Source organism: Coregonus lavaretus (assembly GCF_964263955.1).
Source record: "Coregonus lavaretus genome assembly, chromosome: 8".
NCBI lineage: Eukaryota > Metazoa > Chordata > Actinopteri > Salmoniformes > Salmonidae > Coregonus > Coregonus lavaretus.
This window is the reverse complement of record NC_139995.1, coordinates 42,110,739-42,129,335: the sequence shown is the minus strand read 5'-3', so window position 1 is coordinate 42,129,335 and position 18,597 is coordinate 42,110,739. Positions and strand designations below refer to the sequence as shown.

At 41.7% G+C, this 18,597-nt stretch overlaps 1 protein-coding gene across 2 annotated transcripts in view; it reads left to right on the top strand.

Annotated features, from left to right (window-relative positions):
* Positions 1 to 1,127: 1,127 nt before the first annotated feature.
* The window catches only part of LOC311134353 (contactin-2-like), an 80,762-nt gene continuing 63,292 nt past the window's right edge, over positions 1,128 to 18,597 (top strand). Inside the window, exons 1-2 of one of the 2 annotated variants that reach the window (XM_084168002.1) lie at positions 1,128 to 1,308; positions 3,123 to 3,186. The gene's annotated coding sequence lies outside the window, so the exon portion shown is untranslated. The remainder of the gene's footprint in view (positions 1,309 to 3,122; positions 3,187 to 18,597) is intronic. The other variant, XM_084168003.1, reaches the window with a different exon arrangement.

Genomic DNA, 18,597 nt, shown 5'->3' with positions numbered 1-18,597 from the left:
TGCAACAATGGTGATTTTAATGTTTTCATAGTAATAGGCCCATTACTTGCCTATGAAGGAATTGTCCCATATACAGTGTCACTCATGTAAGTAATTTGCCTACCACTGATCTACATGGGTGTTTTATGAGTAACCTAACCTTGATGATATACAGTATGTGTTATGTTGCAGTTCTCTTGTCTAGTCTTGCATGTCTAATAGTGTATTGCATGTGCTAATTGTCTAACACATGGTTCATCTCTACAGTAGGCCTGTGTGGATGTGCTTTGTCAAAGTGCTCAAATCAAACTTGCATGTCTAATTACTGTATTTTTGCATGTACTTAGTATTCCTTGTGAAGTCATATGTAGCCTAGGCTATATATGGCTCTAATTCATATTGTGCCTGTTCTTTTGTCATTAGTGCTGTGAGTGTCAGCGGCCTAATGTGGCCTATAGGCTGGGAGCGGGGGCTCAGGTGTGTGTAGGCCTAGTTGAGACCCCGGTGTAATAAAGTCGGAGGAAATCATTTTAAGGAGAGCACTTGAGCACCCAGTGCGACAGCCCGGTCCCACTCCGTGATGACATTGTGTGCATATTGGGGCATGAGATGTTCATTAGTGAGGTGTGAAGGGAGGGATGGGGGATGGGGGGCGGGTGTGCAGGTCACACGTTCAGAGAAACAGCGAGGGGGAGAGAAAGGGAAAGAGGGGAGGGAGGGGAATCACCGATGCTCCTATTCTAAAATGAGTAGCTGCTGCGTAGGAGAGGCAGGCAACAAAAAAGCGAGGCAGGCGCGTTTCATTTTTTTTCGTTTCATTTTAAAGGAGGAGAAGATAACAGAAGGTGAGAGAAGGGAGGAGGAAGGTGGGAAGGGGGTACAGCAGCGAAAGAAAAAGAAGCGGCTTTTCGCGGATGAGAACGCGCAAGAGAGAGAGAGAGAGAGAGAGAGAGAGAGAGAGAGAGAGAGGACATCCTAATGCGACAGGGGCTGCAGCTTGACTAAATTGCGTAGCGCAGAAGGGGGGAGACAGGAAACAGCGAGTGAGCGACGACAAACGGAGAGAGGGAGAGAGAGAGAGAGGGGGAGAGAGAGAGAGAGAGGGAGGGACAACAAAGATCTGTCAGATGAGGCTAGAGACGCTTCTATTATCTGAATATCCCGTGTGGTCTCCTTTATTACAGGGCGTTCTGAGCGGGCTGCATCAGTGTGTCTTGCGCATGATCAGCAGTCTACACATCCTTCTGCCGGGAGTGAACACGCATCTCAGCATCTCTCCGCCTGCAGAGAGAAATAAATAAAAACACTCGCTCTCCTCCATTAATTGAGGTAGGTAAATGCGCATTTATATTTATCTGTCGCACTATCAGATAAGATGTGTTTGTTTTCTGACCTTAACATTTGGCCGATTAAACGTTGTGTTTACCTGTCGTTGAATGGGCTTCAAAATGCACGATGTCACTTCAGCGGTTGTTGAGGTTTGGTTTTCCGTTTTTATCTCATTAGATGCAATATCTGTGTATGGGATAGAGATACGCACTTATATGCCATTTAGCATGATTATAGGTCTAGAGTTACCCCCCCCCCCATCTCACTAAAGTGACGGGAAGCTCAGCTTAGTTCAACCTCTAGGTGGAGAAACCCCGCGGCTGCTCCCGGGGCATATAGGATACCCACAGCTTACCTTCATCATGCGCTGCTGAGGAGAACGGCTCGTGGGCAGGTGCATCGCGCGGGCGCACACCGTCGCGCACGCGCGCGCACACACACATAAGACACACCCCGCCGCCGTGTCATTTAGAGTAGACTGAGGAAATGATGAGAAGAATACAGTCCACAGTTCATATGAACGCAATCAAGCATACGTTGCCTTTTGACAGTGATGTGTACCTTTAAAGGTCTGCTAAGAGAGAGAGCGAGAGAAAGAGCGAGAGAGAGATTAGGTTGATACCCGCTAATTATCAAAATCCAGAAGAGAGCTGTTAAATTCTATAACCACTTAAAAGGAAGAGATTCCCAAACCTTCCATAACAAAGCCATCACCTACAGAGAGATGAACTTGGAGAAGAGTCCCATAAGCAAGCTGGTCCTGGGGCTCTGTTCACAAACACAAACAGACCCCACAGAGCCCCAGGACAACAACACACTTAGACCCAACCAAATCATAAGAAAACAAAAAGAGAATTACTTGACACATTGGAAAGAATTAACAAAAAAAACAGAGCAAACTAGAATGCTATTTGGCCCTAAACAGAGAGTACACAGTGGCATAATACCTGACCACTGTGACTGACCCAAACTTAAGGAAATCTTTGACTATGTACAGACTCAGTGAGCATAGCCTTGCTATTGAGAAAGGCCGCCGTAGGCAGACCTGGCTCTCAAGAGAAGACAGGCTATGTGCACACTGCCCACAAAATGAGGTGGAAACTGAGCTGCACTTCCTAACCTCCTGCCAAATGTATGACCATATTAGAGACACATATTTCCCTCAGATTACACAGATCCACAAATAATTCGAAAACAAACCCAATTCTGATAAACTCCCATATCTACGGGTTGAAATACCACAGTGTGCAATCACAGCAGCAAGATTTGTGACCTGTTGCCACAAGAAAAGGGCAACCAGTGAAGAACAAACACCATCGTAAATACAACCCATATTTATGTTGATTTATTTTCCCATTTGTACTTTAACAATTTGCACATTGTTACAACACTGTATATATACATAATATGACATTTGTAATGTCTTTATTCTTTTGGAACTTCTGAGTGTAATGTTTACTGTTAATTTTTATAGTTAATTTTACTTTTGTTTACTATCTACTTCACTTGCTTTGGCAATGTTAACATACGTTTCCCATGCCAATAAAGCCCTTAAATTGAATTGAATTGAAATTGAATTGAATTGAGAGAAAGACAGTAGGCTGATAGTGCTGAAGGGAAAGGGCACATGCAATGTATTAATACTGTACATATCAAATGACTAATATAATGTTGAAGGACATACAGAATTCAGAACATACAGTATCTCGCTGCCTTTCCCCCAGATGGTAGAGCAACACTCCAGACAGTTCATGTTGTATGTTAATATGAATCTTTTCACATAATAGCCTTTTTGGTTTTCTCTTTATCTGGAGCGACAGCACAGTCAGTGCATAAGAAGTCAGTGCGTCTCCATACCATCAACAGAACACTTCTAAAGTAAGTTTTAATAAAATTCATAGTACTCAAAATTATTTAATAGAAACACGCAAGTTGTGAGTGGAGGGTGAAGGTACATGTTTATGCTTTTTTTATGCTCTGTTCTATTTGGCAAAGCAACACTGTAGCATTGTTGATTGTTCAATGCAGAAACAGTGAAGCATCCACGCTTGCGTTGGTGTGATAGTAACCTTAGCGGAGTTGCCAACAACAACCGGAAGTTCATGTTTTCAAGGGAAATTGAAGAAAGAGCCTGACTTCAACTTTCGGACGTTAACAAGGCGGCACTCCATTTTAACTCCTCCTTCACATTTACTGGATTGGTTGAAAAGTGCAGAAAATAACCTCCCCAACTGTTAAAAAAAATATAAAATCAAGACCAGAATGTGGAGGGGTCTAGTCTCAGGCATTTCTTCTCTACGCCTGCTACGTTAGGATGATGTGATAGTAGCCTACTTACTGGGAAGGCCGAGAGGTAAGGATAGAGGTAGTAGAGATGGGCCTCTCTCTATCACTCAGAAGAACCATAATCTAGGCATTGTGAGCCTGTGACAGTGTTGCATTGTGGTGAGAAGAGCGAGCCCTGGTGATCCGCCAGTTGAGATGTTAGCTATAGAGTTGTTACAGCGTGAATAGGCTACTCAGGCTTGAGGAGCCTTGAGGAGCTCTCTTGTTTTTTATCTCTGTGTTGCAGCAGCACGGTCCTGCTATGTGAACGCCAGCAAGGCTGTATCACCACCACCTCAACAACGACCAGGCTGAGGCCTGGACACTGTGACCGCTGTGCGCATTCACTTTCTTCTCATGTTGCTGATGATGTACTGGGGTTCCTCTCATTTTAAACTTGGCAAGGTTAGCCCTCCCTGGATGTTCCCAGCATGCTTAGCTCCATAATGCTTAAGCATGCTTAGCTCCTTTGGCCGGAGCGTCTGTCTTTCCCCCATTGGCTGTGTCTCAGTGACCCACCACCAGCTCAAAGACTCCTTCTGCTGCCTCTAACGAGGGGCTGACCACAGGGGTCAATCCTCCCTCAGAGCTCTGTGTGTCTGTATTGCGTGTGTGTGTGTGTGCGTGTGCATGCACGTACGCAGTGACTCATGGCACCAACTGCAGAGCCGTCAGAATGTCAAAACGTCTTAGAATCTTAGATCTAGAACTGATAGAAGGGAGAGGAATGCTTTGTCTTAGACTGGCAGATAGAACAGATATAATATTAGTGGAATGCTTTGTTCTGTATAGAATCCTCTCAGATTGGAAACTATAAGGCTACAGTAGAACTTGACAGACAGACTGATTGGCTTTGTGGTGCAACAACCTGGTATCAGAGCAATTCGTATTATCTGTAATTAAATCCGAGACATTTCATTTAGTATGATATGTTACGTTTCGTATGGTATGTATTATTTTGTGGATGTCCATCACCATTAGGGGTTAGGGTTAAGGTTAGGGTTAAGTTTAGGAGTTAGGTTAAAGGGTTAGGATTAGTTTTAAAATAACATTTTAAGAGGGTAAATTGTGGAAATGGGCAGGGTTTAGCAATAATTATGACTTTTTTACTGTTAAGTAGTGAAGATGGCAAATACTTTACTCAGTAAGGTCACTCCTATAGAATTCTATGGTCACTCCCACTAAGGCCAACTTGAATGGTTGATATCCCAGGCTTATATGTGCTATGTGTGCAATAGCCTGGGGACGACGTTACACCAAGAAACACTTACCTTGATGAAAGCCCCCAACCTAAAGAAATTGAAAGTGTATTTCTTCTGGAACCAAGTTACATGTTCCTCAGTACACAAACATGCACACAACAAAAACGAGCCATACCGCGTGATGCTGGGCCAATTTGGTCATTTATATCACATACATAAATGCTTTGTATCATATGACGCTGTATTTACTATAAGGTCAGACACCTTTGGTCATTCATAACATACATAAAGGCTTAATGATGTAAACACAAATGTATTAACACTTAGGGAATTATCACTAACAGCTAAACAAAACATTAAAGACATGTTTAAACCATACATTTCCTTTTATTTGTAAAAAAAAAATGTAAACAATAGAAATACATTACATTGAACATTACACAGGGCTGTGATTAGTGTAGCTTCTCCCTGAGCTGGCGGAATAATGGTTATTGCCTGTCTTCCTGCTGGAGGTACTGCATGTTGGTTCCAACCTTAAAGTAACAACAAAGAAAGTTAGCAGGTCTGTTAGGAAATGCCTTTGTCACACCATCTGGATAATATATATATTTTTAAAGTCATTTAGCAGACACTCTTATCCAGAGCGACTTACAGTTAGTGCATAATATTTTTTTATTTATTCATACTGGCCCCTGTGGGAATCGAACCCACAACCCTTGCGTTGCATGCGCCACGCTCTACCAACTGAGCTACACGGGGCCCATTCAATTCATATTATTATATTCCTCTTTCATTTACAAATTTCATGACTATGAGACATGGCTGTATCTAGGGGGATTTGGATCTAGCTAGCTACATTCCAGCTAGCTAGCAATTGCTGTGAAGTCACCGAAATTATTTGAAATAACAATTGAGGTAGCTACAGCATGTAACATTCAGAATCTGAATCACCTATATTCACAAAGGACATTTACATATACACAGAATTTGATTCGGTGAAATTGTGAATATAGACGATAAAGATAATATAGAGACAGAATATATTGACAAAGAATTTACGACTCCACACACTATAAACAGCAAAATACACAATACACACACATACATACATGCATTCATTGAGATGAACATTTAACAGCAGTAACCCAGCAAACAGTGAATGTCCTAAGGACATTCGGCAAAGTTCCCAGTAGGAACCCTTAAGGATTTCGTCGCGACATTATCCCTCTGATGTTCTGAGAACGTTCTAAGAACGTTGCGTGATGGTCCCAAGGGAACGTTCTCTGGGTGACCTCTGTCTGCGTTGTGTCACGGTCCCCTAAAGCTCCCCTGGAAGTTCTTGAAGGTATTTGTCACATGATGGTCCCAGGTGGCCCAAACCATTCTAAATAAAGTAATGACATGGTGTGGGGGTTTTAAGGTTAGTGGTACGCTGAAGTGATAATTTCGTCAACAATAACTATGACGAAAAATATTTGTTAGCAACCTATTTTTCCTGACTAAAATTATGACAGGACGCCCTTTAAAAAAAACTATAACTATTACAAATATATTTTCATTTTAGTCTAAGAAAATGTGACGAGACGAGAATTCCACGTGAGACTAATGGACATTTAATTTGACATGAAGATCCTTTTCATCTGTTTTGTCCAATCACAAGAATGGATGCATGCAGAATATTTTTCATGCAATCCTCTCATTGGCAGAATTGACATCTTTCAGTTGCTGGTCTGATTGAGCTGATCTGCTCGGCTCTCCCACATAGCTCCCAGGCGTTTGCTCCAGTCACTCGTCAATCTTTTGAACTGATGCGAAGCCAGGACACTTCACTTGTAACGTACTTCAACTAGAAACAATAATGTTTACTCTCTCTCTTGCTGTCATGTAGGCTATGTTTGCTTTGATCATATCAGAAGCTCTATTTTCCCATGTGCTCTGTAATTCCTTCATCTGTTTTGCCTCTCTCGCGCCACGGTCCGCAAAGACGAGTTGCGGCTGCTTTTCCCTATGTGAAAAACAAATGCTATTTGTTGAATATTAGGAGTACAGTAATGTTTTTGGAAAGCTCACATTTTCCCATTTTCAAAGAAAGCACTGTTGTTTACCACCCTTTTTTTGTATTCTGTATTTTATTCCGGATCTCCATTAGCTGCTGCCAAGGTCCAATCACAATTACATACAATAAAACAATACATAACACAATACATTATTACACACACTACTCTACCATAACAGATCTACAATACAAAATCAATAATACAGCAAATTAACAATATTAGAATGTATGTTTAGAGGGCGTGTGCCACTTCACAGTCCGCGCTGTTCCATAAGGTGTATTGTTTGTTTAATTTTACCCCCTTTTTCAATCTTGTCTCATCCCTGCAACTCCCTCGGGAGGCGAAGGTCAAGACATGCATGCTCCGAAACATGACCCGCCAAACCACGCTTCTTAACACCCGCACCAATGTGTTGGAGGAAACACCATTCACCTGATAACTGAGGTCAGCCTGCATGTGCCCGGCCCGCCACAAGGAGTCGCTAGAGCACAATGAGCCAAGTAAAGCCCCCCCCCCCTGCAAAACCCTCCCCTAACCCAGACGACGCTGGGTCAATTGTGCACAGTCTGATCACAGCCGGTTGTGATACAGCACAGGATCGAACCCGGGTCTGTAGTGACGCCTCTAGCACTGTGATACAGTGCCTTAGACCGCTGCGCCACTCGGGAGGCCTCTATTATCTGTTTTTAAATCAGATTTTACTGCTTGACTGAGTTACATGATGTGGAATAGAGTTCAATGGAGTCATGGCTCTATGTAGTACTGTGCATTTCCCGTAGTCTGTGGTGGACTTTGGGACTGTGAGGAGACCCCTGGTGGCATGTCTTGTGGGGTATGTATGGGTATCTGAGCTGTGCGCTAGTCGCTTAAACAGACAGCTCTGTGATTTCAACATGTCAATACCTCTCACAACGACAAGCCCTTGATGGTTAATTATGGGGATCAAATCACAGCTGTAAATTGTTCAACCTGTAGCTAAGACTTTATATAGCCTATATAGTTAATTATGACTGGCATTGGTTACAATCTGCCACATATCAATGTATATTGAGGCCATAGTAGGCCTAGTTGGACAAGGGTATCTACAGTGCATTCGGAAAGTATTCAGACCCCATGACTTTTTCCAAATTTTGTTACGTTACAGCCTTATTCTACAATGGATTAAATCAATCTACACACAATCCCCCTTAATGACAAAGCGAAAACAGGTTTTTAGAAATGTTTGCAAATGTATTAAAAATAAAAAAGAGAGGTGCATCCTGTTTCCATTGATCATCCTTGAGATGATTATACAACTTTATTGAAGTCCAACTGGTATAAATTCAATTGATTGGACATGATTTTGAAAGGCACACATCTGTCTATATAAGGTCCCACAGTTGACAGTGCATGTCAGAGCAAAAACCAAGCCATGAGGTGAAAGGAATATCCCGTAGAGCTCTGAGACAGGACTGTGTCGAGGCACAGATCTGGGGAAGGGTACCAAAACATTTCTGCTGCATTGAAGGTCCCCAAGAACACAGTGGCTTCCATCATTCTTAAATGGAAGAAGTTTAGAACCACCAAGACTCTTCCTAGAGCTGGCCGCCCGACCAAACTGAGCAATCGGGGGAGAAGGGCCTTGGTGAGGGAGGTGACCAAGAACCCGATGGTCACTCTGACAGACCTCCAGCATTCCTCTGTGGAGATGGGAGAATCTTCCAGAAGGACAACTATCTCTGCAGCACTCCACCAATAAGGCCTTTATGGTAGAGTGGCCAGATGGAAGCCACTCCTCAGTAAAAGGCACATGACAGCTGGCTTGGAGTTTTCCAAAAGGCACCTAAAGGACCTCTTAGATCATGAGAAACAAGATTCTCTGGTCTGATGAAACCAAGATTGAACTCTATGGCCTGAATGCCAAGCGTCACGTCTGGAGGAAACATGGCACCATCCCTACGGTGAAGCATGGTGGTGACAGCATGATGCTGTGGGGATGTTTATCAGCGGCAGGGACTGGGAGACTAGTCAGGATCGAGGGAAAGATGAACGGAGCAAAGTACGGAGAGATCCTTGATAAAAATCTGCTCCAGAGCGTTGTGCCAAGCTTGTAGCGTCATACCCAAGAAGACTCTAGGCTGTAATCGCTGCCAAAGGTGCTTCAACAAAGTACTGAGTAAAGGGTCTGAATACTTATGTAAATGTGATATTTCAGGTTTTTATTTGTAATACATTTGCAAAAATGTCTAAAAAACTTATTTTGCTTTGTTATTATGGGGTGTTGTGTGTAGATTGATGAGGGAAAACAACTATTTAATCAATTTTAGAGTAAGGCTGCAACGTAACAAAATGTGGAAAACGTCAAGGTGTCTGAATACTTTCCGAATGCACTGTAAATGTGCACGTGATGGAAGTTAGAGGTAGCCTAATATTTAATAGAAAAAAATGCCCTGAAGTGTCTGTGACCAAAACTAAACAAACATTGTCCAGAGTTTTAGTCGACTGATAATAACTAAAAGGATGAAATGATTAAAATGTGACTGAGGCTAAAAGGTATTTTAAGACTAAACCTAAGACTAAAACTAAATCTCAAATAGCTGCCTAAATTAGTTCTACTACACTGTTCAGCTAAAATAGTGTAAAAATATTTCATCAATGACAATATGATTACATTTCACATGATCACTTAAAGGCACTGCATGGTCATATTATGTAAGGGATAAATGTCCAGAGTTCATTTTTCCAAGGTAATGTACAGAATGGAGACATTTATCCTGCTTATACCACAGTTGTCAAAGATAACAATACTAAGGCACACATTTACCGGTATATATATAAAAAAGTGTTAATATTGTCATTCATATAAGCAAATTAATACTTTCTCATCTTTTGGTTGTTTGATTAGTTCCGTTGACATACTCACTGGCAACGTCCTTCTCCCTTCCTTGCTAGCTAGCTAGCTAGCTATGGCTAACACAGATATGACCTCTGCATCAAGAATAACAGCAAAGTAGCTGTTTTCTATTGACATTTATTTGAATACATCCATAACAATGAGCTGATAATGCCAGATTTTGCCTGGAATAGCTAGAAAAGTTTGCCTTCTCATCAGGACACTCAACACTGTTCATTACGAGGAGATTGCATTGCATATCAATCACTAGCCTAGAAGCTAGCTAAATAGTTTGTTGCTCGCAAACCTGCCAATATGACAACTGAATTCAAAAATAACAGTTGCTGAAAACAGCTGGTCAAACTAGAAATGTGGGAGGATTTGACAGCATAGTGCCACTTGCATCATGACTGCCACAGTAGGGACCAGAGAAATTCATGTTCATCACTCACCACGCTAGGTCATCAGATGCTCAAAAAAAACATGTCTGTGTAAAAACAAATAAATGCTAGCTAGCCAACTAGCTAAGTTTTTCCTTGTTGGACCTGTGTTTACAATGTATCCAATTACGGTTTGTGTGGTTGTTGGTTTACCTTTCTGTAACTTTGTAGCAAGTACAGTCTGCATGTGTAAGCGCTTATTAAGTCATGATTGCAAGGTGTCCCGATATCTTTTCCAACTGTCCCAATATCTTTTCACAACTGTCCCGTTATCTGGTTTAAATGTCCATTCTAGAGTGCCCTTCTAGCCAAATCAGTTATTCATACAGACATAGTGGCATAGCAGGAAGATTGGAACGCTGTGAACCAAGAAGTTGTGAGTTCAAATCCCAGGTGAAGACGTGTGAAATAATAATTATTGTATGAGTAAACACAGTGGTCTGAGGTACTTAAGTAAAAATACTTGAAAGTACTATTTAAGTAGTTTTTTGGGGTATCTGTACTTTACTTTACTATTTATATTTTGAGAACTTTTACTTTTACTTCACTACATTCCTAAAGAAAATATTGTACTTTTTACTCCATACATTTTCCCTGAAGTACTCTTGAATGCTTAGCAGGACAGGAAAATGGTCAAATTCACACACTTATCAAGAGAACACATGGTCATCCTTACTGCCTCTGGTCTGGCGGACTCACTAAACACAAATTCATCTTTTGTAAATAATGTCTCAGTGTTGGAGTGTGCCCCTGGCTATCCGAAAATTTCAAAAACAAGACAATTGTGCCGTCTGCTTTGCTAAATAATAGGAATTATAAATTATTATACTTTTACTTTTACTTTTGATACTTAAGTACATTTTATCAATTACATTTACTTTTGATACTTAAGTATATTTAAAACCAAATACTTTTAGACTTTTACTCAAGTAGTATTTTACTGGCTGACTTTCACTTATACTTGAGTAACTTTCTATTAAGGTATCTATACTTTTACTCAAGTATGACAATTGGGTACTTTTTCCACCACTGAGTAAACATATGAAATGTATGTCAAATATGTAATTGTAAACCACTGTATGTTAAAAGGTGTGTGTGTATACCAGAAGTCCTCACAAGAATAGTAAACCAACAAGTGTAAACCTCCAGGAGACCATGACACAATGTCCTTGGGACAAACTGTGAACTAAACAAAAACTCTAAGGGACCATGACTACTTTAGACATCCTAATGACTCATTATTGTTTGCAGGGAACTATTGCAGATGACATGTTAAATAATAGAGCTTACAGATTCATGCAGGTCTATCAGTGTGTGTCTATGACTGTACGTGTGTACATTTAAATGTGTGCTTGTAAGTATCTATGTATGACTATTCCTGTATGATGTGCATGAGTTTGTTTGTGTTGTAATTGGCAGTGGGTTGTGGTACAGTGCCTTCAGAAAGTATTCACACCCCTTGACTTTTTCCACATTTTGTTGTGTTACAGTCTGAATTAAAAATGGATTACATTGAGATTATTTTGTCACTGGCCTACACACAACACCCCATAATGTTAAAGTGGGAATATGTTTTTCAATTTTTTAAACAAATTAATAAAAAATGAAAAGCTGAAATATCTTGAGTCAATAAGTATTCAACCCCTTTGTTATGGCAAGCCTAAATAAGTTCAGGAGTAAAAATGTGCTTAACAAGTCACAAAATAAGTTGCATGGACTCACTCTGTGTGCAATAATAGTGTTTAACATGATTTTTGAATGGCTACCTTATGTCTGTATTCCACACCCACAATTATCTGTAAGGTCCCTCAGTCGTGCAGTGAATTTCAAACACAGATTCAACCACAAAGACCAGGGAGGTTTTCCAATGCCTCGCAAAGAAAGGCACTTATTGGTAGATGGATAATAAAAAGCAGACATTGAATATCCCTTTGAGCATGGTGACATTATTAATTACACTTTGGATGGTGTATCAATACACCCAGTCACTACAAAGTTACAGGTGTCCTTCCTAACTCAGTTGCCAGAGAGGAAGGAAACCGCTCAGGGATTTCACCATGAGGTGAATGGTGACTTTAAAACAGTTACAGAGTTGAATGGCTGTGATAGGAGAAAACTGAGGATGGATCAACAACATTGTAGTTACTCCACAATAATAACCTAATTGACAGAGTGAAAAGAAGGAAGCCTGTACAGAATACAAATATTCCAAAACATGCATCCTGTTTGCAACAAGGCACTAAAGTAATACTGCAAAAAAAAGTTGGCAAAGCAATTAACTTTTTGTCCTGAATACAAAGGGTTATGTTTGGGGCAAATCCAATACAAGACATTACTGAGTACCACTCTCCATATTTTCAAGCATAGTGGTGGCTGCATCTCAATATGGGTATGCTTGTAATCGTTAAGTGCTGGGGAGTTTTTCAGGATAGAAAATAAATGGAATGGCGCTAAGCACAGGCAAAATCCTAGAGAAAACCTGGTCCATTCTGCTTTCCAGCAGACACTGGGCAATGAATTCACCTTTCAGCAGGACAATAATCTAGAACCAAATCTACACTAGAGTTGCTTACCAAGAAGACAGTGAATGTTCCTGAGTGGCCAAGTTACAGTTTTGACTTAAATCTACATGACAATCTATGGCAAGACCTGAAAATGGTTGTTTAGCAATGACCATCAACCAATTTGACAGAGCTTGAAGAATTTTGAAAAAGATAATGGGCAAATGTTGCACAATCCAGGTGTGGAAAGCTCTTGGAGACTTACCCAGAAAGACTCACATCTGTAATCGCTGCCAAAGGTGCTTCTACAAAGTATTGACTCAGGGGTGTTAATACTTACAGTGCATTCAGAAAGTATTCAGACACTGACTTTTTCCACATTTTGTTACGTTACAGCCTTATTCTAAAATTGATTAAATTGTTTTTCCCCCCCCTCATCAATCTACACACAATTCCCCATAATGACAAAGCAAAAACTGTTTTAATAAATTTTAGTAAAGTAAAAAATTGAAAGATAACATTTACATACAGTACCAGTCAAAAGTTTGGACACACCTACTTATTCAAGGGTTTTTCTTTATTTTTACTCTTTTTTACATTGTAGAATAATAGTGAAGACATCAAAACTATGAAATAACACTTATGGAATCTTGTAGTAACCAGAAAAGTGTTAAACAAATCAAATATATTTTATATTTGAGATTCTTCAAATAGTCACCCTTTGACTTGATGACAGCTTTGCACACTCTTGGCATTCTCTCAACCAGCCTCACCTGGAATGCTTTTCCAACAGTCTTGAAGGTGTTCCCACATATGCTGAGCACTTGTTGGCTGCTTTTCCTTCACTCTGCTGTCCGACTCATCCCAAACCATCTCAATTGGGTTGAGTTCGGGGGATTGTAGAGGCCAGGTCATCTGATGCAGCACTCCATCACTCTCCTTCTATGTAAAATAGTCCTTACACAGCCTGGAGGTGTGTTGTGTCATTGTCCTGTTGAAAAACAAATGATAGTCCCGCTAAGCCCCAACCAGATGGGATGGCGTATCGCTGCAGAATGCTGTGGTAGCCATGCTGGTTAAGTGTGCCTTGAATTCTAAATAAATCACAGACAGTGTCACCAGCAAAGCAACCCCACACCATAACACCTCCTCCTCCATGCTTTACGGTGGGAACTACACATGCTAAGATTGTCCGTTCACCCACACCGCGTCTCACAAAGACACGGCGGTTGGAACCAGAAATCTCCAATTTGGACTCCAGACCAAAGGACAAATATCCACCGGTCTAATGTCCATTGCTCGTGTTTCTTGGCCCAAGCAGGTCTCTTCTTCTTATTTGTGTCCTTCAGTAGTGGTTTCTTTGCAGCAATTCGACCATGAAGATCTGATTCACACAGTCCCCTCTGAACAGTTGATGTTGAGATGTGTCTGTTACTTGAACTCTGTGAAGCATTTATTTGGGCTGCAATTTCTGAGGCTGGTAACTCTAATGAACTTATCCTCTGCAGCAGATGTAACTCTGGGTCTTCCATTCCTGTGGCGGTACTCATGAGAGCCAGATTCATCATAGCGCTTGATGGTTTTTACGAGTGCACTTGAAGAAACTTTCAAAGTTCTTGAAATGTTCCGTATTGACTGACCTTCATGTCTTAAAGTAATAATGGACTGTCGTTTCTCTTTGCTTATTTGAGCTGTTCTTGCCATAATATGGACTTGGTCTTTTACCAAATAGGGCTATCTTCTGTATACCCCACTACCTTGTCGCAACACATCTGATTGGCTCAAACGCATTAAGAAGGAAAGAAATTCCACAAATTAACTTTTAAGAAGGCACACCTGTTAATTGAAATGCATTCCGGGTTACTACCTCATGGAGCTGGTTGAGAGAATGCCAAGAGTGTGCAAAGCTGCCATCAAGGCAAAGGGTGGTTATTTGAAGAATCTCAAATATATATTGTTTAACACTTTTTTGGTTACTACATGATTCCATATGTGTTATTTCATAGTTTTGATGTCTTCACTATTATTTTAAAATGTGACAAATAGTAAAAATAAAGAAAAACCCTTGAATGAGTCGGTGTGTCCAAACCTTTGAATGGTACTGTAAGTATTCAGACCCTTTACTCAGTACTTTGTTGAAGTATCTTTGGCAGAAATTATGAGGCTACAAGCTAGGCACACCTGTATTCGGGGAGTTTCTCCTATTATTTTCTGCAGATCCTCTCAAGCTCTGTCAGGTTGGATGGGGAGCGTAGCGGCACATCTATATTCAGGTCTCTCCAGAGATGTTAGATCGGGTTCAAGTCCGGGCTCTGGCTGGGCCACTCATGGACATTCAGAGACTTGTCCCAAAGCCACTCCTGCATTGTCTTGACTGTGTGCTCAGGGTTGTTGTCCTGTTGGAAGGTGAACCTTCGACCCAGTCTGATGTCCTGAGCGCTCTGGAGCAGGTTTTCATCAAGCATCTCTCTGTACTTTGCTCCGTTCATCTTTCCCTCAATCCTGACTAGTCTCCTAGTCCCTGCCGCTGAAAAACATCCACACAGCATGATGGTGCCACCACCATGCTTCACCGTAGGGATGGTGGCATGTTTCCTCCCGACGTGACGCTTGGCATTCAGGCAAAAGAGTTCAATCTTGGTTTCATCAGACCAGAGAACCTTGTTTCTCATGGTCTGAGTCCTTTAGGTGCCTTTTGGCAAAGTCCAATTGGGCTGTCATGTGCCTTTTACTGAGGAGTGGCTTCCGTCTGGCCACTCTACCATAAAGGCCTTATTGGTGGAGTGCTGCAGAGATGGTTGTCCTTCTGGAAGATTCTCCCATCTCCACAGAGGAACTCTGGAGCTCTGTCAGAGTGACCATCGGGTTCTTGGTCACCTTCCTGACCAAGGCCCTTCTCCCCCGATTGCTCAGTTTGGTCGGGTGGCCAGCTCTAGGGAGAGTCTGGGTGGTTCCAAACTTCTTCCATTTAAGAATGATGGAGGACACTGTGTTCTTGGGGGCCTTCAATGCTGCAGAAATGTTTTGGTACCCTTCCCCAGATCTGTGCCTCGACACAATCCTGTCTCGGAGCTCTACAGGCAAATCCTTCGACCTCATGGCTTTGGTTTTGCTCTGACATGCACTGTCAACTGTGGGACCTTATATAGACAGGTGTGTGCCTTTCCAAATCATGTCCAATCAATTGAAATTACCACAGGTGGACTCCATTCAAGTTGCATAAACATCTCAAGGATGATCAATGGAAACAGGATTCACCTGAGCTCAATTACGAGTCTCATAGCAAAGGGTCTGAATACTTATGTTAATGTAATAACTTATTACATTTAGCAGAAAACGTTATTATATTTACCAGGTTTATTACATATTTATTGTTATTACAAATAGAAAAGTTATTACATATACCGTTGTTACAGGCTCTATGTGCGATGGAATGAGTTATCAGTCATTCAGTCTCTCCAGACGATTCCTCTGGACCATCTCTGCCCTGACCTTCCAGTCTCTGTCTAGAGCAGTGGTCACCAACTGGTTGATCGCGATCGACTGGTCGATCTTCAAGGCATTCCTTGTTGATCACCAACATTTCTGTAGAAAAGCCAACGATAATGGCCTGCGGTCCTTTTATATTTTATTTTCTGCTGTTGGCAGAAAGCCCTGCGCACCGGGTAGTATTTCCATTTTGCACCATTTTATTTGTCCGGCAGACCGGGAGATCTGTGGTTAATCGAGTTTGACCACTGCACTGGCATATCTGATAGCTCAAATCACTGTGCCTACAGCTTCCACGACCCCGGCCACAGCAAAGTTTGATACTAGCCTACGTGAGATTTCATAACTTTTAAAACCATGATCAGAGAGAGACTGCCGAAGAGTTTACGTTTTTATTCAGCACTGTCAACACTGTTTTTATTCAACACTCTTAATAAACATTAAACACACTTCTCCCTACTTCCACTCGGCTGCAGCTGCAATAAATGAGTAGCCAAGTGTATTGATAACCCGGTGTTTTTATTATTATTAGTGGCTCGCTGTGTCTATTTTAATATCAAGGAATATTTCACTTTCTCTGGTCATAGGAACATCATTTGTGCATGAGGCAGATGCGGTGCGACTCGAGTTTCGCCATCAGGTGGAAGACAGTGTCCCCTCTCTCTGGTCAGTCTCATTGGAGGAATGGAAGAAGACAGCAGGGACCGTGAGAGGCGGACCCTCTGCTGCTCTCTCCCTCCCTCCGCTGAGACTAATGCCGTGTTCAAAACAACTGGGAAATCAGAATTCGGAAATCTCTGACGTCAGTGCATTCACGACAACTGGGAACTCGAAAAAAAACTAGATCCCCCTGGGAAAAAATGGTTTTGAATGGTCATGCAACTAGGAATTTCAAGTCAGAAACCATGGTATCTTTCTAGAGCTCTGACTCTCCGACCTGAAGATCACTGATGTCATGATTTGACCTCGTTTTTTCCCCAAGTTCCCAGTTGTCTTGAAAGCACCGTGACCATGAGATGCAGGTACCATCAGTCCAATAAAATAAACAATAAAATTATTTGCAAATTATTTCAATTTTTGCTCAGCTGTGCCTCGCGAGTGCTACATCAACTGATCTATTTTGTTATCAAAGCTCGAGTTTTTGAATATAATATGGTCTGAGAAGAACCATATTGGCAGGCCAGGCATATACAGTGTGGAAAAAATGTATTTAGTCAGCCACCAATTGTGCAAGTTCTCCCACTTAAAAAGATGAGAGAGGCCTGTAATTTTCATCATAGGTACACGTCAACTATGACAGACAAATAGAGATTTTTTTCTCTCCAGAAAATCACATTATAGGACTTTTAATGAATTTATTTGCAAATTATGGTGGAAAATAAGTATTTGGTCATTTACAAACAAGCAAGATTTCTGGCTCTCACAGACCTGTAACTTCTTCTTTAAGAGGCTCCTCTGTCCTCCACTCGTTACCTGTATTAATGGCACCTGTTTGAACTTGTTATCAGTATAAAAGACACCTGTCCACAACCTCAAACAGTCACACTCCAAACTCCACTATGGCCAAGACCAAAGAGCTGTCAAAGGACACCAGAAACAAAATTGTAGACCTGCACCAGGCTGGGAAGACTGAATCTGCAATAGGTAAGCAGCTTGGTTTGAAGAAATCAACTGTGGGAGCAATTATTAGGAAATGGAAGACATACAAGACCACTGATAATCTCCCTCGATCTGGGGCTCCACGCAAGATCTCACCCCGTGGGGTCAAAATGATCACAAGAACGGTGAGCAAAAATCCCAGAACCACACGGGGGGACCTAGTGAATGACCTGCAGAGAGCTGGGACCAAAGTAACAAAGCCTACCATCAGTAACACACTATGCTGCCAGGGACTCAAATCCTGCAGTGCCAGACGTGTCCCCCTGCTTAAGCCAGTACATGTCCAGGCCCGTCTGAAGTTTGCTAGAGTGCATTTGGATGATCCAGAAGAGGATTGGGAGAATGTCATATGGTCAGATGAAACCAAAATAGAACTTTTTGGTAAAAACTCAACTCGTCGTGTTTGGAGGACAAAGAATGCTGAGTTGCATCCAAAGAACACCATACCTACTGTGAAGCATGGGGGTGGAAACATCATGCTTTGGGGCTGTTTTTCTGCAAAGGGACCAGGACGACTGATCCGTGTAAAGGAAAGAATGAATGGGGCCATGTATCGTGAGATTTTGAGTGAAAACCTCCTTCCATCAGCAAGGGCATTGAAGATGAAACGTGGCTGGGTCTTTCAGCATGACAATGATCCCAAACACACCGCCCGGGCAACGAAGGAGTGGCTTCGTAAGAAGCATTTCAAGGTCCTGGAGTGGCCTAGCCAGTCTCCAGATCTCAACCCCATAGAAAATCTTA